The sequence below is a fragment of the Procambarus clarkii genome, chromosome 81 (genome assembly GCF_040958095.1).
Source record: "Procambarus clarkii isolate CNS0578487 chromosome 81, FALCON_Pclarkii_2.0, whole genome shotgun sequence".
NCBI classification, from domain to species: Eukaryota; Metazoa; Arthropoda; class Malacostraca; order Decapoda; family Cambaridae; genus Procambarus; species Procambarus clarkii.
In genome coordinates, this window is record NC_091230.1 from 16,587,229 (window position 1) to 16,609,164 (window position 21,936).

A 21,936-nucleotide genomic window follows, 5' to 3' on the forward strand; every position below is an offset into this window, starting at 1 on the left:
TCGTCTCGCTGGGTAGACGAGTGTCCCGTCTTCCCAGCACTCTTTGTCATATAACGCTTTGAAACTACTGACGGTCTTGGCCTCCACCACCTTCTCACCTAACTTGTTCCAACCGTCTACCACTCTGTTTGCGAAAGTGAATTTTCTTATATTTCTTCGGCTTCTGTGTTTAGCTAGTTTAAATCTATGACCTCTTGTTCATAGTGTGTGTGTGTGTGTGTGTGTGTGTGTGTGTGTGTGTGTGTGTGTGTGTGTGTGTGTGTGCGTGCTTGACTGCTTGCGGTCGCGAGCGTGTGTTTCCCCGCACTCACGTACACAGGTATGAAATATCACTAGGACTTTTACCTGTACGACCCGTGTGGTGTTCTTAATTAAAGGTTTCAAGCGGTTTCCACCTGCACACAAACACCTTTCAACACCTGGTATCAAAACACACTCGAGACACTTGTTGAAGCTCCAAGAGGGCCCCCAGGGGCCCCCACACCCCCAGGGGGGAGCCCTCAGGGCCCTCAAACCCCCAGGGGGGGGCCCTCAGGGCCACTGGTGAACAACACCTTTAAGTGCTCGTCCAATTAACTGTAACTCTTGATTAACAGTTCCAGTAAATTCTACCTGTAACTCTTGATCAAGAGTGTTGGTGCCACCACTTGTAACTCTTGATCAAGAGTACTGGCGCCACCACCTGTAACTCTTGATCAAGAGTCCCAGCAGTTGTCACTGCCACAAGAAACAAAGACGCAACAGGAGATGACAGCCAGGCAGGAAATTAAGTTCGCGTATCGAACTCTTCCAGGAATTCACATCACAAAATTTACGGAAACAGTTTCTTGGCGTTCATGTTTTCTGGCAGCAAAATGGTAAGACTTTATTTCCTTAGGTGGTATTTAATAGTTTTTATATGGTTGGGGTGGGGCCAGGTCAAGCCAGGTGTTACAGTATCGCACACCGTTGCTAGTGTGTGGAGTGGCGATTTCGACGCCATCTATGGACCTGCCCTCCAACTCTCAGGTATTGGGTGCAACGCAGACAACGCCATCTGTTGGCGGTGGCGTGGCGTTGGTGAAAAGCTCCTGTTTCATGCCTCAGTTAGAAGGTGAGGTCGATGATGATGACCTTTGGTGATTCATGTAGAATCACGTGACCTAGGCTGACGTGACTCAGCCAACGTGACTCATGTAGAGTCACGGTGGCGTAACGATATCAACGCCATCTAGGTTGTGCAAGCTATCATAATTTCAATTCCCCAGTGGTACGGTGTTATCCTATGGCCACTCAGTATACTGTCTGTCTAGCTAATGACGTTTCATGTTCACAGAGGTGCTGTAAGGAGACGATTGCGTTGAGGAGGGCAGTTCACCTTGGGGAGTCAAGAACTCTTGACTTGGTGAAGTTGTAATTTCGTTTTATTCCCCTTTATTCTTTGCACTACTACTTGCCTCGGCTAGTTCTGGAAAACTTACCCTCGTCTTGGGGTAGGACCAAGAAGAGGAGGTTATAAGACACATTAACCGAAAGAACTCGGTTGCTGGCCCAAGTTGGCCGTAACACCAGGTGTGTTTAGGTCAGATCAAGACATGTTTAGGTCAGGTGAAGGCAGGTATGTTTATAACAGGTTAAGTCAGCTAGGAGTAAACTATATAGATGAGATGCAAGGGCTACTGTACTCTAGTGAACGTCAGTCCAAGTCACGTCATGTAGAGTCAGCCTAGATCACGTCATGTAGAGTCAGCCTAGATAACGTCATGTAGAGTCAGCTCAGGTCACGTTAGGTAGAGTCAGGTCACGTCATGTAAAGTCAGCCTAGATAACGTCATGTAGAGTCAGCTCAGATCACGTCATGTAGAGTCAGCTCAGGTCACGTCATGTAGAGTCAGCTCAGGTCACGTCATGTAGAGTCAGTTCAGGTCACGTCATGTAGAGTCAGGTCACGTCATGTAGAGTCAGCTCAGGTCACGTCATGTAGAGTCAGCTCAGGTCACGTCATGTAGAGTCAGCTCAGGTCACGTCACGTAGAGTCAGCTCAGGTCACGTCACGTAGAGTCAGCTCCCGAGGAAGGATAGTTAAGGTCAGCCCAGCAGAGCGCGAGACACGCCAGGTAAATTATGATCAAATTATGGAAATTTAATTTGGTTTAGTCTTTAATTATTTATAAATTTTAGTCAATATTCCAAGATTTATTATTTTGCCCCTCATGTGGCAACATATTTTCCGGTAAGGTTCCTTTATGTAAATATTTATGAAAATATTGTAAGAATTTGGGTGATGTTTATCCAGCATAATCACACATTTTAAGGCTGATTATGGTGCTTCTCTATTATTTATTCACGTCATCATTTCTTCCCAGATTTATCATAGTTATTCCTCACATGACCACGTGTTTCAGACGAGTTTCCATGTCAGTTAATTTCTGGGAGAGAGAGAGATAATGAAGTTAATAATAATAACCTTTTGTTCAGGATTCTCCAATGTTAATTAATCAACCCAGGAAATACGACGCAATTTTTCCTGTGTCACGCAAACAATATCTGTCCACTTTTGTGAATATAAATGGAGGCAATTATAGGGTCGAGCCGAAGAGCGCCTGGCAACTCACATCATTACTAGGGATTAATGGCGGCAAATTTTCCAATGGACACATACGTTCGAAAATGCATTTTGATCATACTTGATTTAAAATAAATAAAAGTTTAGCAGTTGGTAGCCCTGGGTGCTGTTAGGGAAGGAGGCTTATGGTTGGTAGTCCTGGAGCATGGTAAATGGTAGCCCTGGAGCTTGACAGACAATAGTCTTAAGAGGCTGAAAGACTGCATCCACTGAGCATGGTATTTCTTATCTACCTGTTGGTATCCCTGCAGTCTACCTGCTGGTATCCCTGCAGTCTACCAGTTAATAGGCTTGGATTCCAGGCTCTAGATCGTACCTAGAATATCTATAATATTGGAATATCTATACTATAATATAAATCAAAATATATTTGATTTTTACATTTCAATATTGACAACAATTTAAAACAGAAATTGAGGTAAAACCCATAGCGTTTCTGTCACGAGTTCTCCTCAGATTTGAAATCAAATAGACAATTTCGGCGATCAGCTGGGGGTGCCATAGTGTCATATGAAGGCTGTTGGAAATGTCGTTTCTGGCCACAGGTGGTTTAAAAAACATTATCCGGAGCAGTGAAGACTGGCCAGTTAACCTGTGGTGTGACTGAAGGTCCTTGTCTAAGAGAATGATAATACTTGTAGACCATTCCGCCACAGAGAGCCCCATGTTATAGGTAACGTTTACTTCTGAGCTTCACAAGACGTATTAAGGAATAATATGGGATGTCGAGATATTATGACAAAGCTCAGGTAGAGAGGCGGAGCCCAGAAGCTGAATCAAGATTTTGTAAACTGTTAGACAGGAACTGTTCTTTAACATTCACTCAATACATGTGCGAATAAAAGTTTAAAAATACAGGACATTCATGTGAAACGTTATTAATGAAACGTCGTTCATTCTAGATGACGTCATTCATTATAGATGACGTCATTCATTATAGATGACGTCATTCATTATACATGACGTCACATTCCTGAAGGCGGCGTTGCCAGAGTAATGATTATTTACACGTTTTACATCCATCACTTTACACTTTTCAATTTACAACACATAATTTAAAATGATTAATGACCCTTGATGTTAAATTATATATGAATAATTAGGATTAAAATGAAAAGAATATAAAGCGGTCGACTCCTCCTCAGCGGCGTTCATAGCGGTTCTAACTCCATTTAGTTAGGCTCAGGAACATCAACAAAGATAAACAACAACAACACTATTATGTTGCAGACGTGAAATTCTTGGAATTCAAGCGAGAAGCTTTAAAATTTCCCAAACAAAATATATTGCGAGGGAATTGAACAATATACGAGGAGCATATTTTTGGGCACTGATAGTGAAGTTGATGATAATGCTGCTGGAGGATGGTGGTAGTGGTGGTGGTGGTTGGTGATGGTGGAGGTGGTGGTGGTAGTGGTGGTGGTAGTGGTGGTGGTAGTGGTGGTGGTTGTGGTAGTAGTGGTGGTGGTGGTAGTAGTGATGGTGATAGTGGTGGTGATGGTTGAACTGAAGATAATCTGGAGGTATAGTGGTGGTGGTGGTAGGGTGGTTGTATCGAAGCTAATGGGGGGAGGATTGGGGTAATATAGTGGTGATTGTGAGTGGTGGTGATGGGGTTGTGGAGGTGGCGGGATGGTTGTGGTGATGATGAGGTAGTTGTGGTGGTGATGGTGGTAAATAGCGGGAGAACCACTTTCCATTTTAGTAAACAAGTGTTTGGGGCTGGTGGCGTCGTGGAGCCAGGGCGGGAAGCACTCCCTTGGGCAGGGAGCTAATAGGCACACAGTCAGGCTTCACGACCAAGGTGAGGCCTGACTCCCTCATCCCTCAACACTTGACACTTTCTGCTCAACGTCCACATAATCTGCCGCAACTCTACAAATTCCGAGATACTTTAACGCCTTTGACGGGAAGAAGGGGAATGGGGGCCACATCAAAACCTGATACGGTTGTTTGGGACGCTTCGAAACTTCTCAGAATCCTTTGAAACTTCCTGAGGCACTTTGCAAACTTCCAGGAGCAATTTAAATATGTTTGTGACACCTGGAAACTTTCTGAATCAATCCGAAACTTGCTTTGTACTTTAAAACATCAGGGGAGTACTTCCATATCTCCTGAGCTCATCAACACCATCAGGTACTTTACAAAATCTTTTTCTTTCAGGCCAACAGGTCTGACACTCCATCCCTCACAGGAACCTGTCACCTCCCAGAAGGCTCCAACACCTGGCATGTTGCACTTCAACACATCCTCTTGCAGTTGCTGGGAGAACTCTTCAAGTAAGTTTGTGTTGGCTCAGTTGCTGCTACAGGACTCTCTCCCTCTCTCTCTCTCTCTCTCTCTCTCTCTCTCTCTCTCTCTCTCTCTCTCTCTCTCTCTCTCTCTCTCTCTCTCTCTCTCTCTCTCTCTGTCTTTCTCTCTCTCTCTCTCTCTCTCTCTCTCTCTGTCTTTCTCTCTCTCTCTCTCTCTCTCTCTCTCTCTCTGTCTTTCTCTCTCTCTCTCTCTCTCTCTCTCTCTCTCTCTCTCTCTCTCTCTCTCTCTCTCTCTCTCTCTCTCTCTCTCTGTCTTTCTCTCTCTCTCTCTCTCTCTCTCTCTCTCTGTCTTTCTCTCTCTCTCTCTCTCTCTCTCTCTCTCTCTCTGTCTTTCTCTCTCTCTCTCTCTCTCTCTCTCTCTCTCTGTCTTTCTCTCTCTCTCTCTCTCTCTCTCTCTCTCTCTCTCTCTCTCTGTCTTTCTCTCTCTCTCTCTCTCTGTCTTTCTCTCTCTCTCTCTCTCTGTCTTTCTCTCTCTCTCTCTCTCTGTCTTTCTCTCTCTCTCTCTCTCTCTGTCTTTCTCTCTCTCTCTCTCTCTGTCTTTCTCTCTCTCTCTCTCTCTGTCTTTCTCTCTCTCTCTCTCTCTGTCTTTCTCTCTCTCTCTCTCTCTCTCTCTCTCTCTCTCTCTCTCTCTCTCTCTCTCTCTCTCTCTCTCTCTCTCTCTCTCTCTGTCTTTCTCTCTCTCTCTCTCTCTCTCTCTCTCTCTCTCTCTCTCTCTCTCTCTCTCTCTCTCTCTCTCTCTCTCTCTCTCTCTCCGTTTTCTTATGATTTATTATTAAACGAAGCAACCTAAACTTTCAGGCACTATATTAATAAGTCAACGGAGTGAAATTCGCAAGCTGATAGTAGTAGCTGACGTTTATCGCACGCGCGTACACACACACACACACACACACACACACACACACACACACACACACACACTCACACGCGAGCAGAGGAAATATGCACTCTTCTGCATTATGCAACACCAAACGAAGCATGAGGACAAGTGTTGTCAGCGGACGGGGCACTATTTACAAACAAAACACACACGTGCTCACGATAACACCAACATCTACAATTACAAACACCTGTCAAAGTGCAGTTTTGCACCTTTACCTGTATACTGAGGCGACTATTCCTTCTCCCCATGTTATTGTATCGCTTACTGCCAGTTGACACAAGCTCCTCGCTCGATCCCCGCTTATAACATATTACCACTGTTGCTGTGCTGGCTGTGTTTCTTTGTATGTCTGCCTGTAGCTATGTCTGTCACCACAATCATTGCCACTATCACAGTCACCACCTCTACCACCACTGTCATAATTATCACCACTACTTCCACCAGAATCATCACCATTACCTCTACCACAATCAGCCTACCAACTTTCACAATGGCCTCACAATCATCATCATTCAGGTGTTGAATCATGCGTCAGAACACCTGGGCAGGTGAGCACTTAAGCTGATTATAATGAGTCGTGTTGCTTGCTCACCTGTGGGTGGGAGGCAGACAGGCAGGTGGACAGAGGCACAGACAGTGACAGAGGCACAGACACAGAGTCAGGACAATAACAATCCTTCGCTATACATCACTATCATCACTCACCACAACCCCTCCCTTCTCTCTTCCCCTCACTACAACCCCTCCCTTCCCCTCACCACAACTACTCCCTTCCCCTCACCACAACCCCTCCCTCACCACAACCTCTCACTCGCACCTCTTCATCCAACACAGATGGAGGGATTTACTATGTCACTGTTTGAAGTGAAGGTTATCTGTAGAGGAATGCCTGGTGCTGGTGGTGGTGGTGGTGGTGGTGTTGGTGGTGGTGGTAGTTGTACGGGTAGTGGTGGTGGTGGTGGTAGTGGGTTCTGGTAGAGTTAGTGGGGGTAGGGTAGTAGTGGAAGTAGTGGTAATGGTGGTAGTGGTGGTGTTGGTAGTGAAGGTAAGTAGTTGGATTGTGGTATGTGTTATGGACATAGATACTCACCTAGTTGTGCTTGCAGGGGTTGAGCTTTGGTTCTTTGGTCCCGCCTCTCGACTGTCAATCAACTGATGGTTGTTGAGCTTACAGGGCTCTTTCAGCTCTACATTTGAAGCTGTGTGTATAGAGTCAGCCTCCACAACATCACTGGCTAGTGTACTCCATTTGTCAACTACCCTGACACATAAAAAAAAATCTTTCTAATGACTCTGTGGATCATTTGAGTGGTAAGCTTCCACCTGTGTCCCCTTGTTCTCCACCCGTGCTGAATGGTGGTGGTGGTGCTTAACTAATACAATATACCTAACAGTGACTACCATCCTTATTGTACCTCCAGACTTGAACTTCTAACATTATAATTCTTTGTAGAATCTGGCGCTAAGGTCTGTTACCTAGCATAGTTAATAGGTACCTGGGAGTTAGACAGCTGCTACGGGCTGCTTCCTGGGGGTGGAGACATGGTCGAGGACCGGGCCGCGGGGACACTAAGCCCCGAAATCATCTCAAGATAACCTCAAGAAGGTTTATGGTGGCTTCAACCTCTTCTCCCAATACTTCCCCACTTGTTGACTACTTACAGGGAACGAGTGTTTTCCTTACTTTCCTTCGATTCATTTTTGCTTCAGTTTCCACTTGTGTCCTTTTGTTAAACACTGGTTTGTTTCAGTGGTCCAGAGAGGCCCCGGGCCATGTGTAACCGTCTCACAGGGTCCAGTCACCGCTCTCTGCGCGTGAGAGCGTCGCCCCAACACCCATTGAGCAGATTAGGTCCGGGGACTTTTGGTCTAGTGACCGCTTTAATGGTCCGGGCCGCCGCCGCCGCTGGAAAAACAAGGTATTTTTCTCCAGCTCAGTTGAGCCGCCCTCGCACAAAGGGCTGGCTTTAGTGACTTAGTAGAGTGAGGCAGAGCGGTCCATGGGACACTAGAGGTGACGGTTCACAGGACCACTAACAGAATGGTCCACCGCCAACTGGGAGAGTGGTCCGTAAATCATCCGGAGAAATGGTCCAAGGACAGGCCGGTCCCGGCACAAGCTGGCGCTGTGGTTCATGCACGAGTTAGAGGTCCATGGACTAGCCAGGGGGCCGTGATCTAGGGACCTTAGGACCCCGGTGTTCAGTAACTATCCTGGTACATGATTCGTGGAGCAGCCAGGTCTTTAGTTCAGGGAAGTCAGGTCTGCGCTCAAGGGCCACCGAAGGGCACCGTTGGGAAAGCAACGAGGGTAATGGTTCAAAGCTCTGTATACAACAGAGGTTTAGTGACTGGGCAGTAGTTTCAGGCCATCTTGAGGTTATCTTGAGATGATTTCGGGGCTTTAGTGTCCCCGCGGCCCGGTCCTCGACCAGGCCTCCACCCCCAGGAAGCAGCCCGTGACAGCTGACTAACACCCAGGTACCTATTTTACTGCTAGGTAACAGGGGCATAGGGTGAAAGAAACTTTGCCCATTGTTTCTCGCCTGCGCCCAGGATCGAACCCGGGACCACAGGATCACGGGATTGGGTTCAGGTCGGGGAGCTGATCAGTACCGTGGCTCAGTGACCAGCTAGTGGCAGAAATCAGGGACTCGCTGAGTTACAAAACTAATGAGGGCTGAGGATCAGGGACCACTGAGACCCTTGGTTCCAGGACCAAACATTGACCTGTAGTAAACAATTACAAACCACAAGATCAGTGCCATCTACACAGAAGTTGAAGGCGCTTAATTACTTCCCAAATAAATTATTTCCCTCACGTAAACTACTAAAAATAAAACCCACATATGTTGCAGCGTTGCTGGGCTCAGGTCCAGCATAAAGCCAGTACTTAAGCTTACTTAAATCCCTATAAATAGCAAGGCGACACACACACATTCCGTCCCAATACCCCTACTTATAAAGCTAGCCACCACCGAGGAGGTGTCCCTGCCATGAAATATTAAGTTGCCTGAGGTGGCATTAGAGCTTCCTTGAGCACGAGACGGGTAAGATCAAGACATATATTGAGCAGGTGGCCGGTTTGTGTGCAGGGAAGAGGAGTGCTTAACCCACATGATTGACCTGGGGGGCTGCCTGACCCCCACTGGTTGACCCGGAGGTTGCATGACCTTATTGGATGACATTGGGGCTGCCCAGTCCTACTGGTTGATTTGAGGGCTGTCTCATCCTACTGGTTGATCTGGGGCTGTCTCATCCTACTGGTTGATCTGGGGCTGTCTCATCCTACTGGTTGATCTGGGGCTGTCTCATCCTACTGGTTGATCTGGGGCTGTCTCATCCTACTGGTTGATTTGAGGGCTGTCTCATCCTACTGGTTGATCTGGGGCTGTCTCATCCTACTGGTTGATCTGGGGCTGTCTCATCCTACTGGTTGATCTGGGGCTGTCTCATCCTACTGGTTGATCTGGAGGCTCTCTCATCCTACTGGTTGATCTGAGGGCTGTCTCATCCTACTGGCTGACCTAGAAGCTATCCGATTTTTCGGATAGACTTGGGTGCTCTCTGATCTCACAGGTAGACCTGAAGGCTGCCTGGTCTTACAGGTAAACCTGACATAGGATACGTGACAGACTAAGAGCAATCATCCTCTAAGGATATGCCCCGTAGTTCTGTTTGGACACACACAGCCTCTCCAATCCTGTTTAGAAGGTTGTAAATATAAGTAAATTATTTGTTTAAATTGCCTGACTAATTTCATTATAAAGGTAAGAGGTGAATTGTTTGATACATTGTTGCATTTCGATATGTTTTTAGGGAATTCAGGCCCATCACTTCACTGGTGGCCCATCACTTCACTGGTGGCCCATCACCTCACTGGTGGCCCATCACCTCACTGGTAGCCCATCACCTCACTGGTGGCCCATCACCACACTGGTGGCCCATCACCACACTGGTGGCCCATCACCACACTGGTGGCCCATCACCACACTGGTGGCCCATCACCACACTGGTGGCCCATCACCACACTGGTGGCCCATCACCACACTGGTGGCCCATCACCACACTGGTGGCCCATCACCACACTGGTGGCCCATCACTTCACTGGTGGCCCATCACCACACTGGTGGCCCATCACCACACTGGTGGCCCATCACTTCACTGGTGGCCCATCACTTCACTGGTGGCCCATCACCACACTGGTGGCCCATCACCACACTGGTGGCCCATCACCACACTGGTGGCCCATCACCTCACTGGTGGCCCATCACTTCACTGGTGGCCCATCACCACACTGGTGGCCCATCACCACACTGGTGGCCCATCACCCCGCCTCCAACAAGCAGTTTCATTAAATATTCAGTAAGTTGAGGTGGCATTAAAGACCCCTTGAGCGCGAAGCGGGTAAAATCCTGACATATAGCAGTGCTTAAGGTTTCACGTGGGGGGGGGGGTGTTTGTTTGTGGGGGGGTGTTTGTTTGTGGGGGGGGGGGGTTGGTTTGTGGGGGTTGTGTGTGTTGGTTTGTGGGGTATGTGTTGAAAGATGGTGTCCTTTGTAGTAGGAGGGGGGGGACTGGCAGGAGTGGTTAGAGGGGCTGCTGGACGGGTTTCGAACTCTCGTCCGTCCTCAAGAATGAAAAAGCCCCTCGTTCTATAGTTTGTCTAAACCTCTGCAGTTATAAAATGAAATAGTGTCAGGTCAGGTCATTGCTCTGTCCGTGACAGACAGACACTCACATTCTTGGTAACTGCACACTAGATGATCCATTATATAAGAACAGACATACAATATTCTCCAAAAAGAGGTAAAATTATAGTGATATACTTGCGAAATGGACTAATTATAGCAGTTGGCGGTGATTACACCACCGGTAGCAACTATTACACTTAATTGCATTAACCCGCAAGCATTTTTACTATAATTCGTAAGATATCAGGTCAGTATAATTATCCCGGGCAATATAATCGTCCATCTCACTCTCATCTCTCCGTGAGTGTGTGTTGCCAACCTGTAATTAGCGGTCATTACCACTAAGAAGAAAGATGATTTAAACCTTACAACACAACATAAAGATGAAGCTCGTTAGCGGGCATGGCAACACTGTCTAATGACTCAACTGTGTTGGTACAGTGAACGTTCTGTACCACTGATGGTGTCTGTTCCATGAGGGGTTCGTATCCCTCGTAGTTCAGGTTCACTACATGTTCACAACTACTGATGGTTCAGGTTTAGTTCGTATTCCATATTTAGGTGTTTGTTTTGTCCTATGTGATCTTTGCTCTGCTCTCTGCCAGCCCTGTCATGTGTTGTGACACAGCCCTGTGACACAGCCCTGTGACACAGCCCGTGACACAGTCCGCCCTCGTGAACTCACTGGGGAAGTCTGTAGGCATAGTGACTCCCCTTCCTAGGGGGAATCAATATGATTCTACTAATTAGAATAGATTCGATTCTACTAATCTTTCCCAGGATGCTAACCACAATAATTGTCTAAGTCGGGTACCTATTTACTGCATGTGAAACAGAGACATTAGGAGTAACACAAACGCTTCTGTCCTGCCACGGATATCGAACCCTGGACTTATTGGCTGTAACACCGGCGCTCACCACTAAACACCCAACCTAACCTATACACACATCATATGCATTATACATCAAACTATACACACATCAACAAGAGTCCATCAGTATGATATACACACACAGTATACACTGTCCGGGCTCCGCCCTCCCTACACACATTGCACAACAAAAACCTGTATTTTCAGACAAATGGAAATGAATGAAAACGAAAATGTTGATAAACAGAAGCCAAACTAATGATGTGTTCCATCAATAACCAAAGAAGGCAGTTATGTTGCATAATAACCAGAGAAACTATGCAATCAAGGAACGTCTTGCTTATTGTTGCAAAGGTCTAGGAAATGAGTGTTAAATTAGAGCCGCACTTGACAAAAACTTCCACCGATCTCCACGTGGTAATGTTTACAAACAAACATTCAGAGGCACTATTGCCCGCATACAGTGATTGTTGTACCTGCACAACAGAGAAGCTGGTATTACTACGGCTGAGATCTCCGTAAACACTACACCCCGGAACACTTATGGGAGAGAGGGGGGGGGGGTTCTGGGGTGATTGTTGGGGGAGACACGTGGGGGGGGTGTATTATTATATGTGTTTACTATCTGTTATTTGTTCGTGCAGGATCGGCCCGTTAGCTCTTGTACCCGGCATTATTAATCGTCGGTTGTCTATTGTACTGACGCCCCTATTTAATTTTCTCCATCACATCATCTATATATATTTATCGCGCATGCGCAAGCACGTACGCACACGCGGATGTACGCACTCACACACACGCCTGTGTGTGTGTGTGTGAAGAGAGCCTGAAGGAACTGTGCCTTACGACACTAGAAAAAAGAAGGGAGAGGGTAGAGGTTGGGGAAGAAAAAGGGCATGGGAGGAACATAGAGGAGGTCTGGGGTCAGGGAGCATGGGGGGGGGGGGGGGCATGGTCTGAAGAGGGACTTCATTGTCTAGGGAGGTGCAGGTGATTGGTGGGGGATGGCTGAGGGGTTGGTTGGTGGGAGGCTTCTGTTACAATCCTCCCTGGGGTGGTGGCCTGCTGGTTGAGGGATTCCCACTCCCCTCTGAGATTCCTGGAGATGCTGAGCAGAGTCCTGTGGCTCCCATATCCCCACCCCTTTCTCTGCGTCTCTTCCTTGCTTCTGCAGCCTTCTTTCTCTCTTCCCTCGTCATGGCCCTTTGCAGAAAGACGTCCTCGTATCCCCCTAACCTCACAAGTCTGCTCTTCCTGGATAGGATTTTCTCCTTTATTGTCTCGTTCGTGAGCATTACCTTTATCAGTCGCTTCCTTTCCTTCTAGTAGACGCCCAGCCTGAAAACCTCTATGTTGCCATTAGCCTCCTCCATATCCAGTCCCTCCAAGATCTCTGTCATAGTTGCTCGGTCCCTCCTCCACTCCTCCCGATTGGATCCTTCTGGTTCCTGTACTCCTTCAATTATACCTGCTCTTTTCCTCTCCAGCATTTGTTCAGTGCATTTTGCAGCTTCCTGTGAGGTAGCTGCTTTCATAGCTGCTGCCTCTAGAGCGGCCTTGGCACTTGGGCTGTTCTGCAGTATTTCTGCAAAAGAGAGTCCCCCTGGAAGGAGCCTTCCATCAGCTTCGTGCCCTGTCTCCAGGAGGTTGCATACCCTGTACTGGTTTGAATTCTGATTTTCCCTGAGTCTCTTTATCTCCTCCCTGGCTTCCTCCAACTCACTCCTTTGGCTCTGTATTAATGCTTGCATTTCCTGCAGGTCTCTGCTGAATCCCATTTTAATTTCTTGCAGGTCTCTGTTGAATCCCATTTGCATTTTCTGCAGGTCTCTGCCGAATCCCCTTAATGCTTGGCTGAGCCATTCATAGGTAATATCCACTATTGTCCCCTGTCCCTGTGTGTGGTGATGTCCCTCCATCATTTTCCCGGCTAAGGGAAAATGTCCTGGCTTTTCCTCGTGCGTGTGTTTATATGTGTGTTTGTGCGTGTGCGTGCGTGTGCGTGCGTATGTGTGTGTTTGTAGGTGGGGGTTCGTGGGAAACAGGGGGGAGGAGGGGGCGGAGATAGTCACTTCACACCATTTTTTTTAAGTAAAGAGGAAGGAGAGGCATAGGTGAAGGGAAGTATAGAAGTGGGAAATACAGTGAGAGGTATGAAAGCTGGCGGGCTGTCCGCCTTGCTGACACGATGTGTGGGTGTTGGCAGCTAAGCTAAGCTGGCTCCGTCTTGTCAGGGAGCTGTGAGTGTGTGAGAGGTTCTTCACATGTGTTTCACCATATATGGATGTCTATAGATGAATACTGTGTAGCATTCATATATACACACTCCGATGCTTCCACACATGTTGTTCTGTTTGAGGCTCTTTGTTTTATTATTATTATTTATCTAGTTGTTCGTACATACATATTATTATTTATCGAGTTGCTCATACATACACAATATACATACATATACTCACACATATACATATATATACCTATATACATATACATATATGCATACACATGTATACATACACACAGGTACATACGTATATATACCCATATACATATGCATATACATAACTATACACATATACATACTTAATTTTTCAATTATGAGGGAAGGATATCTGGTTAGTATATCATCTGGGAATTTTATACTGTGGGGCGGGGTTATCATCTAGTGAATCGAGGCTCTTGGGCCACCAGCTGTGGGAGCGGAGCTTCACATCTTGGAGCAATCTTTCTAACATCGGATCCTCTAACATTTCGATGGTGTTCCACACCCTGATGGCTTGGTGCTGCAGTCTGATGTTTAGTGGCTGTATGTTCAGGAGTTCATGGATTTCTGGATTGTATGATCATATGGTGGACGGTGTTTTGCTGCTCTACTTAGCGCCTTATTTTGTACTGCTTGCAGTTTCTGCATGTTAGTTTTCTTTATGGTGTGTAGTGGTACTGGGGGATACTCTAGATGCGGCCGAACTAGAGCCTTATATAGGTGGATCTGAATGTTAGTACTGAGGCTTCGGAATCTCCTCAATTTTCCTAAGGCTGCTTTGGCTTTGTTTAGTCGGTCCCTTACATGAATTTGTATCCCTGTTCTATTTATCATAAGTCCCAGTATTCTGCCTACCTCCGCATATTGGATCGGATGGTTGTCAAGGATGATGGGGTCCGGGGTTCTTTTCGCAATGTGTATTATCTGAAACCTAGTATCTGAGTCTAAGTCTGTGTGTATGGAAGGGTTCATAGGGGGAGGGATGATTTGGGTGGGGGGTGAGGCCGCGGGATGCGCTTGGGGTGGAGGGAAGTTTGTGTGTATGTGTGTATATCAGTTGTAGGGGGGAGTGGGAGTGTTTTGGGAGAGTGACATGGGGGGGGGGGGGTAAGAGGGGAGTGGAGTATGAGAGTGTGGGGGCTGATGCCTATGTGACCTTTGCCACAAAGGTGCTAAGCCTTTCCTACCCTGAATGAGCCACTAGATATATTTAAATATACCGAGATATATATTTAGAGGCTACTTAACTGTAGCCTCTGTGTGTGTTGGGGGGGGAGGATATCAGTGACTGACAGTTGAGAGGCGGGCCCAAAGAGTCAGAGCACAACTAGGTGAGTACACACATAGATACACACACACGGGCGAGACATATATATATAATCTTGTATATATAAATAAATAAAGCAATAAATATTGCCTCTGTTCACCTACCAGTGATTAACAACCTGGGGTGTTACTCGACTGTTGTGGGTGGCATCCTGGCCAATGGTCAAGTGCTGCACATATATCCCAGGTATACTCGAATTCCCCACAAGCGCCGCCAGGCACAACACGAGGAAAATTGCCGTAAGTCTACACATGAAATACGTCGCAAGACACATAAACAAGAGCCACACGCCCACTGCACCGAGTGGGCGTGAAGGCCCCACAGTCCAAAAGAAGGGTTCACGCCCAAAGTCAAAGAGTATGTTCACGCCCAAACAAAGTTATTACTACTACACACACCTGATAGGGGGTGGGCCTGATAGCTGAGTGGAGAGCGCTCTGGACTCGTAGTCCTAGGGTCCGGGTTCGATCCCCGGTGATGGCAGAAACAAAATGGGGCAGAGTTTTTTCCACCCTGATATCCCTGTTATTTAGCAGTAAATAGGTACCTGGGAGTTAGACAGCTGGTACGGGCTGCTTCCTGTCTGTGTGTGTGTGTGTGTGTGTGTGAAACATCACTGATGAAACATAAAACAGAAAAGGTATGATTGTAGTCAACTTGATCTCTCCCTGTACCTTGCTCCCTTCCTCTCCCTATTCTTCCTATTACCTACTGTCTCTTGCCTACATCCACCTCCCTCCCTCCCTCCCTCCCTGCTCCCTCAAGCACCACACTGAATCATCTCCCCCAACACTCACGTCCGCCAAGATTAAACTGGGAACCCCGGGCGAGGCAGGATTAAATCTCTTACTTTTTGCCTCCTTCCCGAGAGACTCTCACTCTGGCCTCTCACTCACTGTCTACTGTCTCTCTCTCTCTATCTACGACTCTCTGTCTCTTCTGCTTATTCTCATCCTCATCTCTGGCATTTCGCTCAGTGTCTTCTGTCTCTCTCTATTTCTCTCTCTCTCTCTGTCTCAATCTCTCCGGTTTATTGTGTTATTGTGACCCTCAGCCGTAGGTTACTGTCTACTGTCTCTAATTCATTCCTCGGCTGTCTCTCCGTCTCTTCTGTTTATTCTGATTCCCTTTATTGCTTGCGTCTATCTCATGTGCTTTTCTCGTTCAATTTATCTTCTTTATTTCCCTTTCTTCTTTCTATCCTCTTCACGGGGTTTATGGCGAACGTTTTCTCCTGTCAGTGAAAAGGTTGAGAACACGACTTGATTTAATAACATTGACACGTAAACATTTCAGCAAAGGATTTTCAAACGTTTCTTTCAAGGAATTCAATACCATATTGACACGGTAAAGGAGTCAGGGCAGGACTCAGCAGAACCTTCAAGGCAATATTGAATACCCTACTAATAAAATATTCATGTAAAATAAAATATCTTACTTTCAGTTCAAGGCAAGACTCAATGTACTGTCGAAATGATAAAAATTGGAGCAAATAATTTGACAATTTTTCTGCAGGAAAGATGTGGCGTCTGGCGCCAGAGAGGACATACGAGAACATATTAGAATTTAATATATAAGTACTTTCCAGCACGACACGAAACACTTTACCAGATGCTCTAATGGAACTCCAATCTTTCATCTGAGATTATAAACAAAGATTTCTCCATCTGGAAATTCAGGGATACAATCCCTTACTTCATAGGAAGATAATTCAGCGGATATAAGAAAATGAGATCAGGTTCTCTGGGCCCACTTTAATAAAGCAGTCTGCGAGCAGGGCATAAAGTAAAGCCTATTCTTACCTAAAGCTCTCAATCAGATGCTTCAGTCAGGAGTAAATTGACTATCTCCTCGCCTCTATAAACAGGAGGCAACACTCGGGCTGAGTAAGAGGGATCCAATGTTGTGAGCCACATTATAAAGTGGCTCTCAACCCCTTCTCCCACTATAAAGGATTTCATGTGCCACGACGATAAAAGGAGGATCCAATATCAAGACTCATACTATAAACAGGATCCAACACTCCAACTTCTGCTATAAAGGAACCCAGTGCTCCATCTAGCACTGTAAAGGGGATTTGGATCCTCCATGGAGCTGTAAAGGGAATCAAAGCCATTATTTTCTAAACAAAAAGGAGTCTCACTTCATCCACAGAGAGGGATAAAAAATTTCACCCCCCTTTCTCTCGCTCTCTCGCTCCTTCGCTCTATCTCGCGCTCTCTCACTCTCTCTTTCTCTCTCTCTCTCTCTCCGCTTCCGTCCCTCCATCCTTGCCATAATATTCTGCAGAATAGCAGCGACAAAGTACATTTCCCTTTTCCCGGATTAAGAGAATCGAGTTCTATGACCACTAGAAACAAAATTCAATCCCTTACTTGGTGCAACGAATGGATTCTAATATTCCTCCTGATAATGAAAGGAATTCAATACTATTTACTGCCGAAAAAATAGACAATGCAATGCCTTATGCAGACATGAGAAAGTGGAGGGCGAGAAGGATTTAATCCTGTAATATCTTGCTAAAGAAAAGCTTCAGAGGTGAATCAGCATCTGAATTCTTTAAGGCAAAAGGAATTGCTTCGCCTCACAGGGGTTTCGATGCTGCTGAAGACTGGAATTATTTCTATGTTTACGATCAAATGCTCTTTGAAGGTTTAGTGATGGGGAGGAGGATTCCGGGGAGGAGGCGTTAAGCGGGTTATGAGCAAGATTATGAGCAATATCTGGAGGTGTGAGTGGCAGGAAGGGGTGGGACGGAGGAAGGGAAAGGAGGTAGAAGGAAGAGATGGAATCATATGGTGATGAGAAAGGAGTGATGTTAGTTGTTGTTCCGTGTTCCAGGCGTGAGGTGACCTCATCAATACACGCAGTCACTGCTCCTGGCGCTCCAGGCACTGCTCCTGGCGCTCCAGTCACTGTTCCTGGCGCTCCAGACGCCTCGTTCCTGGCTAAGAAACCCAGCATTCTTTTCGCTCTGTTTCTTGCAAGAAATTGCTTCCTGTACTTGAGATCGGCACTAATGCTCACTCCAAAGACTCTTATTTTGATTTACAATACCTTAGCCAGAGTGAACTGGAAGAAAGAGGTAGAGAAGTGAAAGACAGGTTGAAAAACAGAAAGGGAAAACAAAGCAGAAACAGAGAGAGAGAGGTAAGGGAATGGGGAAGTAGGAACATAAAAAGGAGAGTGAGAGAAGGTGGGTGTGGGACGACGCACCATGTAATCAAGCTACAATATATTACACACCACATAACAGGCGCCATGTTAAGTTACTAACAACTGTCACACCGTCACACTGGTTAACAGTTCAGTAATTGTCTGCCCTCTTTGTTCACCCCCCTCCCCTCTCTCTCTCTTCCCTCCAGTCATGTGTTCTACAACAATCACCGGGTAATTGGTCCTTCTAACAACACCACAGAAAAAGGCGACGCATTTATTGTGTGTGTCTGTATGATGTATGTCATCAACATAATTGTAGAAGTGGAGCCGTGTATGACAATGTGTACAGAACCCATGCATGCTAATGGAACAAAGCAGAAGAGAGATGGACTCTACAATATTCCAAGAGACACTGAACAAGTTTCTTAAACTAACCTCAACCCCAAAGGTGCATTTTTTTATTAACACATGCGGTACATCTGCATTAGTGCAGCTACCCTAGACTATATGAAGTGGAGTACAGTGTGTCAAAAAAGCTAACTAGATGATGCTAAAAAAAATCCCCATCACACAGGATGGTTAGTAATACAGAGGCATGTGATAGGCAGTCTGCGTGATGATGAGAGATGTGAGACAGTCTACGTCAGGGGCACAGCGAGGATCTGGGCATGATATAATATAAAGCTTGACGTGGTGACAAGATTTACAATACCTTACAATACTACATACACACACACACATTATCTTAATAACAGCAGCGGCTAGTTCGTAGAATTTACTATGTACTAATTTATTGGTAAAAAGAATTTACAACACACACGCGCGCGTACACGCACGCACGCACACACACACACACACACGCACACACACCTGGTGAGAGCCAAGCCAGGAGAGTCTGGACGTCGTCTTCCACAAATTTTGGGAAGCACAAGATGAACAAATTCCTGGGAGAGGCCGGAGGAGCAGGGGAGGGGGAGGAGCCGGGGAGGGGGAGGAGCCGGGGGAGGGGGAGGAGCCGGGGGAGGGAGAGGAGCCGGGGAGGGGGAGGAGCCGGGGAGGGGGAGGAGCCGGGGAGGGAGAGGAGCCGGGGAGGGGGAGGAGCCGGGGTGGGGGAGGAGCCGGGGAGAGGGAGGAGCCTGGGAGGGGGAGGAGCGGGGAGGGGGAGGAGCCGTGGAGGGGGAAGAGCCGTGGAGGGGGAGGAGCCGGGGGAGGGGGAGGAGCCGGGGAGGGGGAGGAGCCACGGAGGGGGAGGAGCCAGGGAGGTGGAGGAGCCAGGGAGGTGAAGGAGGAAATAAAGAGGGAAAAGGGAGAATACTGGGAAAGAAAAGGGATGGAATAGAAGACTGATAAGGTGGTGAAGAAAGAAAGGAAAAGGATCAGGTACGGAAAGAGAGAGACAAGAAGGAAGCAAAAATGAAGGGCGGAAGTGAGGGAAGGAGGGAGAAAGGTAAAGAAGGAGGGATGTTGGGCGAGGACGATAAAGGAGAGAGAGAGAATATTAAGAGGCAAGACGGAACCAGAAGAGAGGAAGAAGAGCAATTCAGGAAAGAGGAAGGAAGATGGTAGAGCAACGGACGGAGAGGGTGACCGTGATAGCAAGCTGGAGAGAGGGAGGCAGGAAGGAGTTAGCTGGGAGGGAGGGAGGGTATCAGCAGGCGGGAGGGAGAGTGAGGGAGTTAATCAGGAGGGAGGGAGGGAGGGAGTAATCAGCAGGAGGGAGGGAGGGAAGAAGCCGGGGCCCTTCACAATAAACCCGCCATAGTGAAGCCGAACATTTCGTAGCTGCACTGAGTGCTGTCTCTTCATCGGTGCTTCTCTCTTGCCTCGCGATTGGTTCTTTGGTGCAACGTCATAAACCCTTGTAACCAATCAGAGGTTGTCAATTCTTATCTTATCGCTACGTCATTAAAAATTAACCAATCGTCCGCTCGTACACAGTTCCTTGTGTACGATCACCAATCCAAGGATCACAATTTAACTTTTAACAAAAATCACATTTTTTTTTCGGCTATTTATAAGGAATGTTATATTCTATAATTTCAGTATACTATTTGTATATTTTTTTTGTTAACGAGGCTGCTAGTTACATGTAGCGTATCGAGCCAATCTTAAAATTAACAAGTGAATTGATAGGTCAAATGACGCTCACATTCGTCGATCTGAGGCTTCTGATTGGTCAGTTAGCTTCACTTTTTGAATCAGCTGCTTATTGCAGAAACATTCCGTCAATACATGAATATCAGTATAATAACAGCCTATTGTAATGTTGAAAGGCAAAATCACACACAGAGATCACACTAACGTGATGCATCAAATGAACAAATCCACAAGGGTCGTGACGAGGATTCGAACCTGCGTCCGGGAGCATCCCAGACACTGCCTTAATCGACTGAGCTACGACAGGGTAGCTTTTACCCTGTCGTAGCTTTTACCTGTCGTAGCTCAGTCGATTAAGGCAGTGTCTGGGATGCTCCCGGACGCAGGTTCGAATCCTCGTCACGGCCCTTGTGGATTTGTTCATTGAAAGGCAGAAATTCGTTTCGCCGTAAATCATTATGTATTATCAATGTAAGCGTAAAGTCTGCTATAGTTTGAAGTCTTAACATATATATTTGATGAGAAGTGACTGGCAAAAATCAGCAGGTCAGTCATAGGCGACAAATTTATCGGGAAATCTATTGACAGTAGACCGTGAGATAGGACTGGCAGAACCCTCTTTGACGGCAACACTCATGATGTCACCGGTGTTGCCAGCCGGGAGGTCTCGACGCGCCTCAAGAATCAGCAATTGCTTGGCTTGCTCGTTCAATGTCTGGTGCGCAGTAGTTACAAACAAGGACAACATCACCAATATCGATACAAATGTCACACTAGGGGCCTAAACAAGAAATATCCCGGAAAGTGCTTGTCTGGAAAGTTAAGTGCAAGGTTATGTTTACATGTGTGACGTCATGAATCTACATAGGTGACAAGTCATTGTTGACAATGGCGTCATAATGTTAATTATGTCCTGTGTAAGAGATACAGTGTGTGTAACTGTAACTGTAGTATATGGAGATATGTGCAGTACAGAGTGTGGAAGAGAGAGATAGAGAGAGAGAGGCGATAAATGGTACAAACTGTGACAGAGAAAGAGGCAGAGAATGGCAATAGTGAGAGAATACAAAGCATGTCAGAGATGTATGGTAGTATATACGACCACTTGAGAGAGAGGGCATAATTATGAAACATCAACAACACTGCTTACCGTACCTTTCTTGTCGATGAGAAACAGAAAAACTGTCTATCGACCTTGTGGTCAGCATGAGAAACATTATGAACATTGTCTATCGCCCTTGTGGTCTGTAAGAGAACGGGATAAACATATTGAACACTGTCTATCGACCTTGTAATCTGCATGAGAGACCAGAGAAACATTATCCCATCGACCTCGTGCTTCAGATGAGAAACATCATGAACATTATCTACCGCCCTCCTGGTCTGCGTGAGAAACACTATCTGCTTTTACAAACGAATTCACTTCAAATCTATTTTTTATGAACTCTGGGAAGATGTTATCACAGGCTTCGCTAGACTCTAATCCTACGCCTTACCTCCCATTACCTGATTTAATTAAACAATAACACAGGTAAAACAATGCAAATCCCAATATTATCCGTATATATTATCCCGATAAACGAGGCTTTTACGCGGGTGATCAACGATGACGCCCCCCACCACGCCCCCCGAAGCTTGTGAACTAGTAACACAATGTCTGAGAACTTCCCAATTATTGGAGAGTTTTTTTGCGGCGACAAATCACTGTTTTCGTTCCATTCCCT